The 13195-nt window shown below is 36.8% G+C and overlaps 1 protein-coding gene across 4 annotated transcripts in view; it reads left to right on the forward strand.

Annotated features, from left to right (window-relative positions):
• Positions 1-13195, forward strand: part of DLGAP1 (DLG associated protein 1) — a 440736-nt gene that overhangs the window by 81837 nt on the left and 345704 nt on the right. For 2 of the 4 annotated variants that reach the window (XM_069779082.1, XM_069779083.1), the window contains exon 2: positions 4839-4980. The exons of the other annotated variants lie outside the window; for them this stretch is intronic. The gene's annotated coding sequence lies outside the window, so the exon portion shown is untranslated. The remainder of the gene's footprint in view (positions 1-4838; positions 4981-13195) is intronic. 4 annotated transcript variants of the gene reach the window in all.

Consider the following 13195-nt stretch of genomic DNA (forward strand, 5'->3'; position numbering starts at 1 on the left):
TTTTGGTTAAAAGGGGTTTCTGGACCTCAAGGACAACATCAAAGCTAGATCAGGTAGTTCAAGGTGTCGTCCCATTGAGTTTTGAGTATCTCTGAAGGTGGAGGTTCCATGATCTCTCTGAGTAGCTCACTCCAGGGTTTGGCCACTTTCATGATGAAAGAGGTAGGTGGTGTCAGTTGCTCTGTAAATGTTCCATGTAGAAAGGAATTGTTTTGCCTTTCCCCAGATAAATTATATTTTGAATCTACCTCCTGGCTGCTGATGAAGTAACGTGTAAGCGCTAAGGCTTTAGTGACCTCCAGGTTAATAGTACTTCCACTGAAGTTGTTGGGAGTCCAGGTAGTCATCATTTATCTCTGTGGAGATTTTCACATGTCCAGAATATTAACTGAGCCAGATAAGGCTTGTGTTTGGCAGAACCTTGTCATCAGTGGGTCTGCAAGTTTAATGAAGTCTTCGCTTCCCAGAATGGAAGGGGTGACTGTGTGCGTGTACTGAAAACAGATCTTTACTCTGATAAAAGTTACAATAGAATAGGGGCAAGCAGAAATAACAGAAATTCTGAAATGAATTCTTGGAAGCTTAGATGGCTTGGAAGTGCAATTGAAGATTTCAGAGGTGTACGTTTAGAAAAGACACCCTGAAACTCATGAGTATTTATCACAGTTTCCGACATTGCAGATTACACCAACCTACATTTCTGGTAGTTCTGGAAAGGCATGAGGTTTCACCATTTACTAATACCTTAGGTATTTCTTCATACCTGTAAAAGTGTTGTGAAACATAGTCATTTTGATTTGGTAGAGCTTTTAGCACCCATTCTGCACAAGTGTATGTGTCTCCACAAAGTAGGAAATAATAGGTAACCATGTGTTCTATATTTTCTTACACATCACAAAATTTCATTCACTAGAGTCTTTAAGGACTTGCTCAGAATTTGTATGGGGTTGGATATTACATTAGTTTCCTCTTTCTGTTTCTTTAGATGTTGGAACTTGGGTAATGAAATTCTAACCTTGCATAAATGGGCATGATTTCTGCCAAGTATCTGAAAGACATGCATGTTCAAGGGAAAAATTGCTCCAAATGTGTCATGGTATTAATTTTTATATGAAGACACAAATATTTCTGTTCTTAGTAATGTATATTATACCTGAAAGCTTCTATTTCATTTACCACTGTAAAACTGTGTGTCAGACAGTCTGTAAATTCTTGGTCTGCTAGCTTCAGCAAGTCAGGACCCAATATGTTATTAAAAGCCACGGCATTGGTTGCTCAGGGAGAGGTTTCTGTTTGGTCTTAATGGAATGCTCTATGATCAGTCCATATTATTTTGGAGCTCATCCTTTCTCCCATTGACTTATGAGATTATTAATATGGATATCTGTTCTTTCTCTGGTGTTACAGTGGAGGTTGACATCTCGGTAGTGCTACATTTAGTGAAACAAAGACTTAGGAAATAAGAAATAACTACAGTTCTGGAATATGCAGTTTCAAGTAGTCTTTTCTTCCCAGTGCACGTGTTTGTTAAACTGAGGTTGAATCTCTAGCTATGTATTAACTGCAAACTTCGTAAATAATTTTCTGCAAGATTTAAAAGACAAGTTTCACTGATTTTAGCACCAAATCGTCACTTATCTCATTTCCTGATTGGTATTTTTCTACTGAACTCTTCTACCTCTAACGCATCTCATTCAGAATAGCTGTCTGTTTAAAATGTATTCCAGGCTGGTCACTCATGATACTGAGACTAAAGACAGCTTTTCCATTTTGTGTTACCTCCCTTTTGTGATTATGAAATAACACATGCCGTGTCTTCAGCTCCTTGGAAAATATATGAGATTTCTCACTGTATTCTTCTGCTACATTTATGTGGACTTACAAACAAGGTGCAGTCTGAAAGGGGTTAAGTACTGAGGAATTCCTTGTGGAATCAGCTGCTGAACAACTGCACTGTTAAAACTGAAGTTGTTCTTCATCTCCTTGTTTTTATTGAGTCTTATTCCTGAGACTGTGCAGCATATTCCATCTCCATAAATAATGATGGATTTAAGTTACTGCATAATGGAAAGATGGGAACACCTTCCTGACCTTCCCACTGGGGCCTTTTATATTTCTAAACCTGCAGAAAGGAAACTATCTTTGGTCATCAGAAGACGTATTAATGCCCAGTTGTACAAAGGGAAAGACAGCCTAAATCTCTGTCTCAGTTTTTGCAGCAGCTTTAAACAGTCCAGTCCTCAGCTGACAACTCACTATTGTAGACTAATTGTGGCCTAGCTTACAGGAGGATCTAGGAAATAATTTATGTGGAGGGAATTGTTACTGCTTTACCGAGGAAGAATAAAGAGTTGTTTTAACCACCAATGTTTCTGCGCCTGGGTTTTCAGCCTCACTTCCCTGGAAATTAATTTGTCCATATATACATATGTGCACTTCCTTCTGTGTGTGTGTATTGCTCTTACCAGTCTACCCTTCATGGCGCTTCTTAGCTCCAGGTAAGAGCAACAAAACAAAGTGGAATTTCATTTGATTTGCTGAAGTTTTATTCACAGCAGTTTCAACATCATTTTGTTGATATGCTTTTGGGCAATTTCATGTCTGGAAAGAGGTAAGCAGGGAGCTAAAACATTTATGGATGCTCCAGTTCATTCAGTATGGAAGTTATTTAGAACATATTTCAAATAGCACATTTGTAAATAATGCCGGTTTGCTATATTTCCTATAAAATGTCAGGTTCTTTATAACTGGTATAATTGAAACCAGATATCTGATCACAATGCAGATGCCTTAGTATTATTCAATGGTCCTTTGTTTTTACTGGACAACCAAAATGTATACTTTGGTGTTTTCAGTGAAAATGTTTTCTTTTTGAGGTCAGGGTCATTTTTATCATGTTCCTCACAGACCACTTCATCACTTCTTTTCATATAAAGATGTTGTGCATTTTTTGCAATTTATCAGTTTGTTTATGAGGAAGAAAATAGTGTCCAATTTGTAATAATGGAGATGCTTCTAAGTGAAGTCCACTGATGTTGGAAGACATAGTGTTGATTTGCTGAGGGATGGATGATCGTATTGCCCAACTTATTTAATATGTTCATGAGTATATTCATGACTTTCATTATACTGTATTTGCAAATAAGCAAATGTAGCTGGGGATGTTAAGTGGAGACAAACAGCTGAGGGGCAGTGGCCCTCCATTTCATTTTGTGAAAAAGGTGGGGGAAGTGAAGCAGAGAGGGTGCTCCCTCGGGGAAAGAGAGGCCTTGAATCTTCTTTTTATGGAAATGACATTAGCATGAAAGCTAGCATGAGACACTGGTATTTAGAACAAACATACTTTTGGGTTCCCCCATTTTCTGAGGCAGAGAGGAGAATTAGGAAAAATCTTCCCATCTCGGCTTTCTCTCGTATTCCCATATAAAGAGGAATTATTCTGTTTTCCTAATTTTTAACATTTTTTTGTATGAAGGTCCCATTAATGTTTACAGTATTTCATACTTATTTCCTCTTATATGAGCCATAATTACTCCTCCATTATCAAAGCATATTACTTGGAGTTTCTGAATGCCACTGCTTGATGTTTATCTCAACCTGTCTTTTCCTTTCCTTCATTTACTCCAACGAGTGTTAATAATTTCTGAAAATCTGACAAGAATCTTAAATGTCTAAATTGTACATTTGTTCTAAGGCATGTTGAATATGCCAACAGCACAGCAAAAAGAGATAAAGAAAGTCAACTGATCATTGAAACGAGAGAGGGAGAGATGTATCCACTCTTTATGTGCTGTTACTGTGGAGTTTGTGGTATTAGATAGAGCGTATGAACTGTATTTGTTGTGTCATTCTTTGAACAAGCAGTTATTGCAGAAACAACTATCCATGTTTATACGTAGCTTTAGCTAATTAAACGCTTTGCAGTACCTGGTGGGTTTAGGGCATTGAGTGGCTGGTGAGTCATAGTTATCTAATTTCACTGTTATTTTCTAAAACCAATTCTGTCTTATTTTGCTGTGTGTATTGAACTCAGCATCTGGGCCCCTTCACTGATTCTGTGTGATTCTTTCCATATTCAGCAACCTTGCTTTTCCTTTTCTTTCAGGAGCTTTTAAGAGTGATGGGTTATGCAATTATTAGTTGCAAGTCCCAAGACTAGTATCGCTCTCTTCACACTTGAATCCCAAAGATTGTTCCTAACAGTTCAGGGTTTTCTTCACAGCTGTGCATGTTGTCTCCAATCCTTTAAATTAATCTTTGTTATTAGTAACTTCGTTCAATAAAAGTCCATTTTTAGCAAGTTGCTTGTTAGCAAAATGCTCACATTGGGGATGTTTGACCTGGGCTGCTCTCACAGAAGTTTGGGAAGTTCTTAAAACAACTAAAAACCATATCTAGCTTCTTCCACTTTCTTGACCTCCTCTACCAATACTTGGCTGGGTGGGTGGATCGCTGTGCCCTGGCAGTTGTCTGCTCTGACTTGGTCCTGGAAATCTCTGACTATCTGTGTGGCCCAGTAAGTAGAACTGGTTGTTATTTGGCAGCATACTCCAGCAAATGCTATGAGTAGTAGAAGCAGTTGTGCAGAGATGGCAGATTCTTATTTCAGTCAGAGTTACTGTGTATGATTTGTTTTTACCTGTGTCTCCTACTTTGCTAAGTATTCTGGAATGTATTAGTTTCTTTTAGCAAAATAATTCCAGATTACAGACACATATATTTGTTAAAGAGGGGGTATTAGTAGTTTAAAATGAAATTTCATCAATCAAAACTCTTTTCTCCTCTTCAGCTGACTTTATATTTAGTTGTATATATATTTTTATTTTTTCCCTTGGCAGCCTAAAGCATCACAAGGGTCATATTGTTAAGGATTTCAAAGAGCCATAGTTTATCTTTGTGGATACAAGTAAATGGACAATGGTGTCCCGACCATCTGCTCAAGCTGCTTGAGAACAGTCTTCTGTGCAAATGGCATGAAAGGTAATTTAACCTCAGAAGGTGCCCACAGAGCTTCAGTTCTGTTTACCATTGTCTCTTTGCCAGTCTAAAAATAAATCATGATGAACAAAAAAAAAATCCCTTCTTTCCCAATTTAAAGAACAGATCAGGAGAGGAGCTAATTTCAGCTAATTTTACTAGCAAGGGGTTGTTTTTCCTTTCTAGTATTTTTCTAAGTAGCAAAGAGCTTTTCTGGGATAAATGGTAGCTGTCTTATAATTGTCTTTGTTGCTGTAGGAAGCTGTTGTTTTTCAGAGTACAAAATAGGATATAATCATAGAGTGGTACTCAGTGCTGGGTGATACACACTTTCAACATATCAAATGCAATTCTGCCACGACCCCTTTGTTAGTTTGCTTTGCCAGCCTGTGTGTTTTAATGAGGAAGGCACCTGTGTTAGTAAGCAAGAAGTTTTTTTTGCAGAGGGATATTCTGTCCTGAAAATGATGAGTGCTTTCTCTGGCTGTTGTTTTTCAAAGCCTCATTGGGTAGTAGTTTCACTCTCTGGTCCCAGTGAAACTGTTAAAAGGCTTTTAAAATTTCACTGCTAGTAAAAAAATTAGAATAACAGTTGTAAAATGTGTGTGTGTGCACACACGTGCATGTGTGTGTGTAAATTTAAATACATATTTCAGGATAGAAAAAGAAGGACCTTCATCTCACTGTCACTGGTTTCACAGTTCCTAGTGACTATGGTGGTTAATCTCGTGACTAGCAAGAGCAGACTTCAGGTGCTGCCCCACAGCTTTAACCTCTTTATTATCTTCTGCTGTCTACTGTGCTAATTTCTTCAGTTCCCATTACTACAAATAAAGCAGTTTCTGGCTCCTTCATGCTCTGTTACTGTTTATACTCCATTCTTCCTGCTTTGTGGTAGATCAAACTAGTCCAAGATTTGAGACTGTTTTCTTGCAAAGATGGGAAGTCAGATGAGACATAGAGCATATTCTCTGGGATGCTGTGGCTGTGGAGTCATCTTGCGTGCTGCTGTGGGAGAAGAAGTAGAAAATGTGTTTTCCTGGCTGCTTTGTCAGATAGGTTGTTCTGAGGGCACGTGGGAATATCAGCAGCAGAAAGAAGGTAAAGATAATCTGTATTCAAGAAATGAACTTCAATTAAAGTAACGGTGAAGATAGTGTGTCCATGAGAAAAGAAGTATGTCTGAGCTGGTTTTGTTGCTGAAATAGCTGCATTGGTTTAGCTTACCTAATAAAATATGTCTTACTGTAATAAATACATTCGGGACATAAAAATGGACCAAGTTCTTATATTTAATTGCGAAAGAGTATCCAGTCTTCCTGGTGGCATAGCTTCTGCTCCAACTTAACATAAGCCTGATTCATATTTTTCTTGGATATTTTCACTTAGGTTTTTGTTTTGTTTTGTTTTGTTTTGTTTTTTTTAAACAGAAGAGGTGGAACATGACAGATTTGAAAATGTTTCATATAGCTTTCAACAAGAAGCAGTTTATAGCAACTTGAAGTTACATAACTTCTAACTCCACTTTTTTCACAGCATGATTTAGATAGATCTGGTGCTTTCATAATAATTCAAAGGAATATGCAATCACTCAATCCATCTTACCTATTTTAAGCATTTCCAAGGAACCATCCCTGTAGTTTCTAGGTTCTATATCTGAATACAAGTGACAGTTTGTCATAAACATGCATTTGCAAAGTATCAGAAAGGAAAATGGCTTTATGCGTTTATGAAATGAAGACTTCCTCAAATAAAGGGATCCCACAGTGTTGCTCATTGTATTCCCTACACAATACTGCATTTGTCCCAAACTGCATTTGTCATAGGAAGATGATGGGTTTGCTCTCCACCAATAGCCTTGTAGATCTACCAGAGCCCGCAATTATCAGAAACTTAATGTAGTATTACCTTTTAGTAATTGCATTGGCCTAGATATAGGACAAATGAACAAAACAAAATTTTTCACAGAGAAACATTTAGGATCATCTAGGAGGCCATCTAGGAATTCATCCAGGTGGCTTCAGAGACTTACAGCCAGAGGTAGTTTGAATAATTTAATAAAATAGTTTACTCCATATCATTTTGTGATATTGTTCAAATGAATCGTTGGGCTTTTAGTCAAGTGAATAATTCATGAACATTCATTTAAAGGAATTTAATCAAGGCATCTGCTGAATATTTTCACAAGTCATTCAGTTTTATCTATAGCACTATCAAAGCAATGCCTCAACCTCGGCTTGCACCTCTGTGTAGTTTGGACGTTTGTGATTTGCATCATTTGAGCTCACAAAGAAGCCAGGAAAAATAAGGTTGACAGTATAGGGCAGAATTAGGTGCCTGTCTGGGATGTAAAGGTTACCCAGCTGAGAAAAACAGACTAAGTTGAGAGCATGAGAAGAAGTACAAATCAAGAGCTAGAAATTTGGAGTGGATAGAAAAAACCCCAGCAGATAGAAAAGCCTGTGTCTCAGGAATATTGTCTGATTTTGACTACATTAGCATATTTGCTTAAAATCTTTAAATGTTCACTCCTTGTTCATGGTTCTTCCACATCTGTAGAGTAGATTTCAATGTTTTTAGTGCACTTTTTCAATCCACATGAAAGTTTTACTAGAAAGAAGAAGAGGAGTATTAAAAGAAGATAACAATTAGCTGGAGTTTTTTTAAGGGCAGGGTCTGCCACTGTAATTCAAGGCAACAGTCTCAAGAGCAGATGGAAATCTCTGCTACTCTTGAGCTAAGAGAAGGAGTTCTGGAAGACCCTTTTAGTATTCCCCAAAGTATGAAAGTCATGAAGATTTGAGAGGTCAGTTTATCTTCTGTCTCTCAAAAGGTACATGGTAGTTCTGTATGTTACTGTTGGCATTTTACTGAGCAACGTATCATTAGAGTCACAGAAAGCAGGAATTAGAGGTTAGGTGGGATTTGATTTCTACCTCCCATCTCCTCCACCTTGCAGACCAAGTCTGGACGTCATTAGTTGTTGCTCTTTGAATGGTAGTCTTTCCTGAGATGTAGTGGTCAAGGAAGAGAAAGGAGTAAAGAATATCGTTACTTTCTCATGTGGAACTTTGTCTTAAATGTGCATTTATTGAAGGCCTGAGACAAAATGTGAAGGAAGCTCTTTCCCAATATATGGTAATACCATTTCAAGCATCGTCCTCACCCATACCACAAAACACTGACATTTGATTTCATGAGCTGTAATTATCTGCAGTCATCTGCCATGATCTTAGGCTGTGGCTGGTTTTCAGTTTATGGTGAGGATACTTTAATGCAAACATATGTAGGTGTCTAAATGCTTGCTAGGTGTCAATTCTAATATATAATCAATGGACTATATGTCTTCTTGGTAGTTGGGCCAAAAGAATGATTCATTTAAGCGGCTTCTTTAGGTTCAAATCACTGTCGCCTGTGTATGCCACTAGTACCATTTGAAATGTGGCAGTGTACGTGAGACATCCATGTGGAATTGATAAATATGACACAGGACCTGTAGGACACCTGCAGCCTCCTGAAACAATAGCTGGAGCCAGGAAGGAATATTCTAGGGTGTCTCTGAGGTCAACTGAATTGGGCCTTAGGTGTCTAGGTAACAGCAAACTTAAGCACATTTCTTGCATGTAGACAACAGATGTTGGGTGTGTTTATCTGAAACTGAACTGCATCACATGTAAATGTGTCTTTATTGTATTTTCTGCAAACAGCCTCACTGACATGGGAATCATGCAGAGAATTAGAAAGAGTAAGGATAGTCATCCAGGTTTTGTATGGTTTGCTTACTGTGGTCCCTTGTAGGAGTATGACATTACTATATTATACCGAAGGGAAGCTTTCAAGGGCAGGCCCGTGAAAATTTGGCTTGAAGCAGCTGAAACAGCTGCCAGTGCAAACTTGCTGGCAAACTGAGGTGCAGAGGCAGGAGCTCAGGTTAATGGGCAGAAGTTGAAACCAGAGGTCTGGACTGGATATAAGGAGAAACGTTTCCACTCTGAGGACAGCCAGGCACTGCATTGGGTTGCCCAGAGATACTGCACTGGTTCTATTCTCTCAAGTGTTCAAGACCCAACTGGACAAAGCCCTGAGCAACCAAGTCTGATCTCACAGCTGACCCTGCTTGGAGCAGGAGCTTGGACTAGGAACTGCCTGATGTCCCCTCCTACCTGAATTTTCCTATAATCTTAAGATATTTTATTTCAAGAAGTGAAACCAGTAGCTTCTCTGTTCAAGCCCAATTAGACAAAGAAGAACTATTTCTCCCTAACTGAAGGTACGAAGACAGTAATTTTCTTTTTCTGGAGGGAACAAATGTGGCCACAGAATTAATTGAATTAACCCTGTTATAGTACAATATAAAATTAAGTTTGGGAATTAAAATGGTTTGTAAAATCTTGTTGTTAAAATCAGCATTAAAAAATTGTGAAGGCACAGAAAAAGAAACAAAAAACAGCAGAAGGATTTAGGGTGGGGTGTGTTTTTTTGTTTGTTTATTTGTTTAATATTATGCCTTTTTTGCTGTGAAAAGGTGGCAATATTTTTGTAAAAATTAAATCCTACTGCCTTATAAGTGAAACAAGGCAAACATACAGAAAGGAGAAAGAAAATGTAACAGTTTGACTTGCAACTAGAAATCCAGCATTTCCCCAAAATTAGGAAAGCCCAGGAAAAAGAAATTTCAGGTAATTCTAGAATTTTTTTTCTCTTCTCTCCCCATCTCAGTGGAGCAGAAACTTCCTTATATATTTAAGAAAACATTGAAATAGCTTTTCTTACCTCCCTAATTAAAGCCATACTTTATTTCTTTAATCACAAGATAAGTATTACAGATAACCTGGCATATACTGCTAGCTTTGCCTATGCAAAAATAATTACTTAATTTTGAATTATGACACATTTGCATAGGATGAGAGCTGCATTACACAAACAGATACTGAATTACTTTTTGCCTTTGCCACTATTATAAAATGGCTGGTAAAAATGAAAAGGAAAGTAGAAAACCTCAATTTCCTTGACTTGTGCGCAAAAAGAAAGGAAGTTTCAAAAGTATGCAAAACAGTACATAAATAGAGAACTGTATTATAATCGTGTTTCAGATAGAAACATTGCTGATATTTCTCAGATATTTACAAACACATTACCTTTTAATGCTATATGGCCTATCTTCATAGAAAATAACCTAAAGTAGAGATTTGTACATTTAAAAAGAAATTGGCAGTAGTTTGGAGGGGTTTATTTTTGTGTTTGTTTTTTTTTTCCCCAAGGGTAGGGTAACACTGGTCAGCTGTGACTATGCTGCCTAGAGAAGATACCATCCTAATGAGAGTGGTATTTTAGTGTGTATTTTGAATTCCTATTAAAAAATTTTTATGATTGTAAATAAATAATAATTTTGTTAGTACTTGCATCAAGTTTTATCAGGCAAAGTATCTTAGATGTAATATATGGATTGTGATTTGTTCGATTATGATTTGTGCCATTGTGCTGAGGCTGAAGGTATGCTGCGTATCTTAACTGCAGGACAGAGCTATTTTCATATGACATACTTGGAAAAGTGTGGCTGTTAGTGTTTGGCCTCTTGGTTGGAAATGGTATGGCAGAGCTGGTAAGCTTTTTTTTTTTTTTTAGTTCTGTAATAGTTAAATCAATATCAGAATTATCTTTTGCATCTCTCTAAATTATGGCCAGAGGTTTCCAAAGGAGAGGGGTTAATTCTCATATGTGATTAGCTTTTGAAGTAAAAAGAATATGGAGGTTCCGTAGTGAAGTCTCACTGCAGGCAAATCTTACAGTCAGAAAAGGACGTGGTGCTTTCATGCTTCTTTAGAAATAATACACATTCCTTTTACAGTGTTTACTTGCAAACTTGAAATGGACATGAGGTCTTCCATTTCAAAACCTATTAATTTGACAGGTGTTAATTCTTGGGGAAAAAAACAGCTTTTTAATATGCTTTTGGCATGCTTCCATTTCAGCACTTTAAATCAAGTCATTAAATATTTCTGATTGTTCTAAATTTTTAGAAGAAAAATAGGTCAGCAAAGTCAGTAAATCATTTTGTCTTTAGGAGTGGTGATATATTGAAAGATAGTGAAGTGATGAGATTTATTCTTGCTGCATGTGAAAAAATTACATTTTTAATGTGATAGATCAGCTCTGGAATTAATACTACCTTTGAATCAGTGATCAGAGCATAAAAACAAAATTGCAAAAAGTAACTGAAGTATTGGAATGTTAAAATTCTAGTAATTTGTAGTTTTAATCTTGAAGTAACATTTAGACTACAAAAAATACCACATCACTAAAAGAATCATGGAATGATAGAATATACATGGGAGTGTATGAGCGAGAGGTACGAGGGATTTCAGGGCATTATGCAATAAATGTGTTGGTATCAAGTACGGTTGGTATAGTTGAAAGTTACAATATGCTAATGGGATTTAGAAAGCTTGAATTAAATTATTTAGTGATTTTACCATGCTGATGGAATATTATCTGTTTCATTAACTATATCCATTGCAAATGGAATATCTCTTTTCTAGGCAGTTTTAGTGCAATGGTTAACCACTAAAAAAGTGAAAGAAACTCATCCTTCTTTATATTCTAAAATAAGGGATTTGATAGTCAATTTTGCAGTACATGAGTAGGAATTTATAGAGATGTTTTTTCCTACAATGTGCTTTTTTTTGAGCTTAGAGGATTTCAGTCCAAAGGACTGCAGAGTGTGGCTTATTAAATAGGGTAGGGTAGTGGTCAATAGATAGTGTTTTACTCCCTTTTTTTTTTTTTCCCTTACCGTGCAAATATGCTACAGAATTGATTCTCTAAGGCATCTCAGAATAACAGCAGTTAGGATTTAAGTCTGATTAGGGTTGTCGTTCTATAGAGTAAGCTTGTTTGGGTGGTACTTCCAGAAAAGCAGTTTGCAATGGTAGAAACACCATGTTTCTGGATATCAGCATTCTACTCCTGACAAAAAATACAATAGAGATGAAATAGAGGTGGGTCTTTCCTTCCCCTTTTTTCATGTTCAGTATATATACTGTCTCTCACAAAGTTGATTGTGAATGATGACAATTAGAAGGAAACTTTTTTTTTCATTCCCTAGGGTTTGGTTGGTTTTTTTTTTTATTAGCTACAACTTCCTGTTTTTTTCAAGTGGGGAGATTATTTTTGCTAAAACAGAGGAGCTGCTTTTCTCTCAAATGGGTTGTTCTGCATTGGAAGCTAGTCCTGAAAGTCAACCAGATTTCAGAAAGAGTGAGAAAAGCATAATGATGTATGTCCTTTTTTTTTTCCTCATTATGATCAAAATTATCACGCCAATGTATTTTATTTTAGCATTTGCAACTAATATGCTCAACATCAGTCACTCTCTGGAAGTTACATTTTTATAGGTGCATAGACTGCTGGCTATTTGTTTCAGGTATGAATTCAATTTTACAAAACAGTCACAATAAAGTTAAGATGAACTCTGGTAGCTACTAACATCGCAGGAGAATATGTAAAGCTCATATCTGAGGCAGAATTAAACAGTGCACATATACAGGTCATAATGTATAGTTAGTAAGTTAAAAAAATAAAAATCTAATGTTACTATGGGATTGTCTCTGTTAAAGGTATTTAATAAACTATCCAGAGTTTGTTTTACACACTCACTGTTCTTGTATTCAGCACCTTTTCTGTAATTCCTAAATGAAGTCACCCCAGCTTCCTCAGTCACCTGTATTAATGAAACATAATGTATCTAGGTATTTGAGTATTGAAACTGAAGGGAATATAATGAGCTAACAGTAATTGAAAAGAAATTAACAGCTCTGACTTATGTTCAGTAGTACTTAAGTAGACTTTTTCTCCCTTTTTATTCATTTATTCCAAACAACCTCTCTTCTGAGACTGACCACTGGTGGAAGCTTTACCTTGTTTAACAAATGCGTGTCATCAGAGCTGCTTTAATTGTATAAGCTCTCTTCATAGGCAGCAAAATGAATTTGAACCTTGAGTGTACTTTGGGAATAGAGCTCCGACTTTTTTGAAACACACTGAAGGTTTCTGGGAGAAAGGCATACCTAACCATACTAAGAACATTGGGATACAAAAAAATGGAAGGTTGGAAGGCAAACTGGAATTTGGTAGTTTCATTTCTACCAGTCACACAGGAACTCTTGTGGACAGGTAGGCTAAAAGGAAATCAGATTTGCCTTTGTTCTTTGAAATACAT

This window comes from Haliaeetus albicilla, chromosome 3 (genome assembly GCF_947461875.1).
Source record: "Haliaeetus albicilla chromosome 3, bHalAlb1.1, whole genome shotgun sequence".
Taxonomy (NCBI): Eukaryota; Metazoa; Chordata; class Aves; order Accipitriformes; family Accipitridae; genus Haliaeetus; species Haliaeetus albicilla.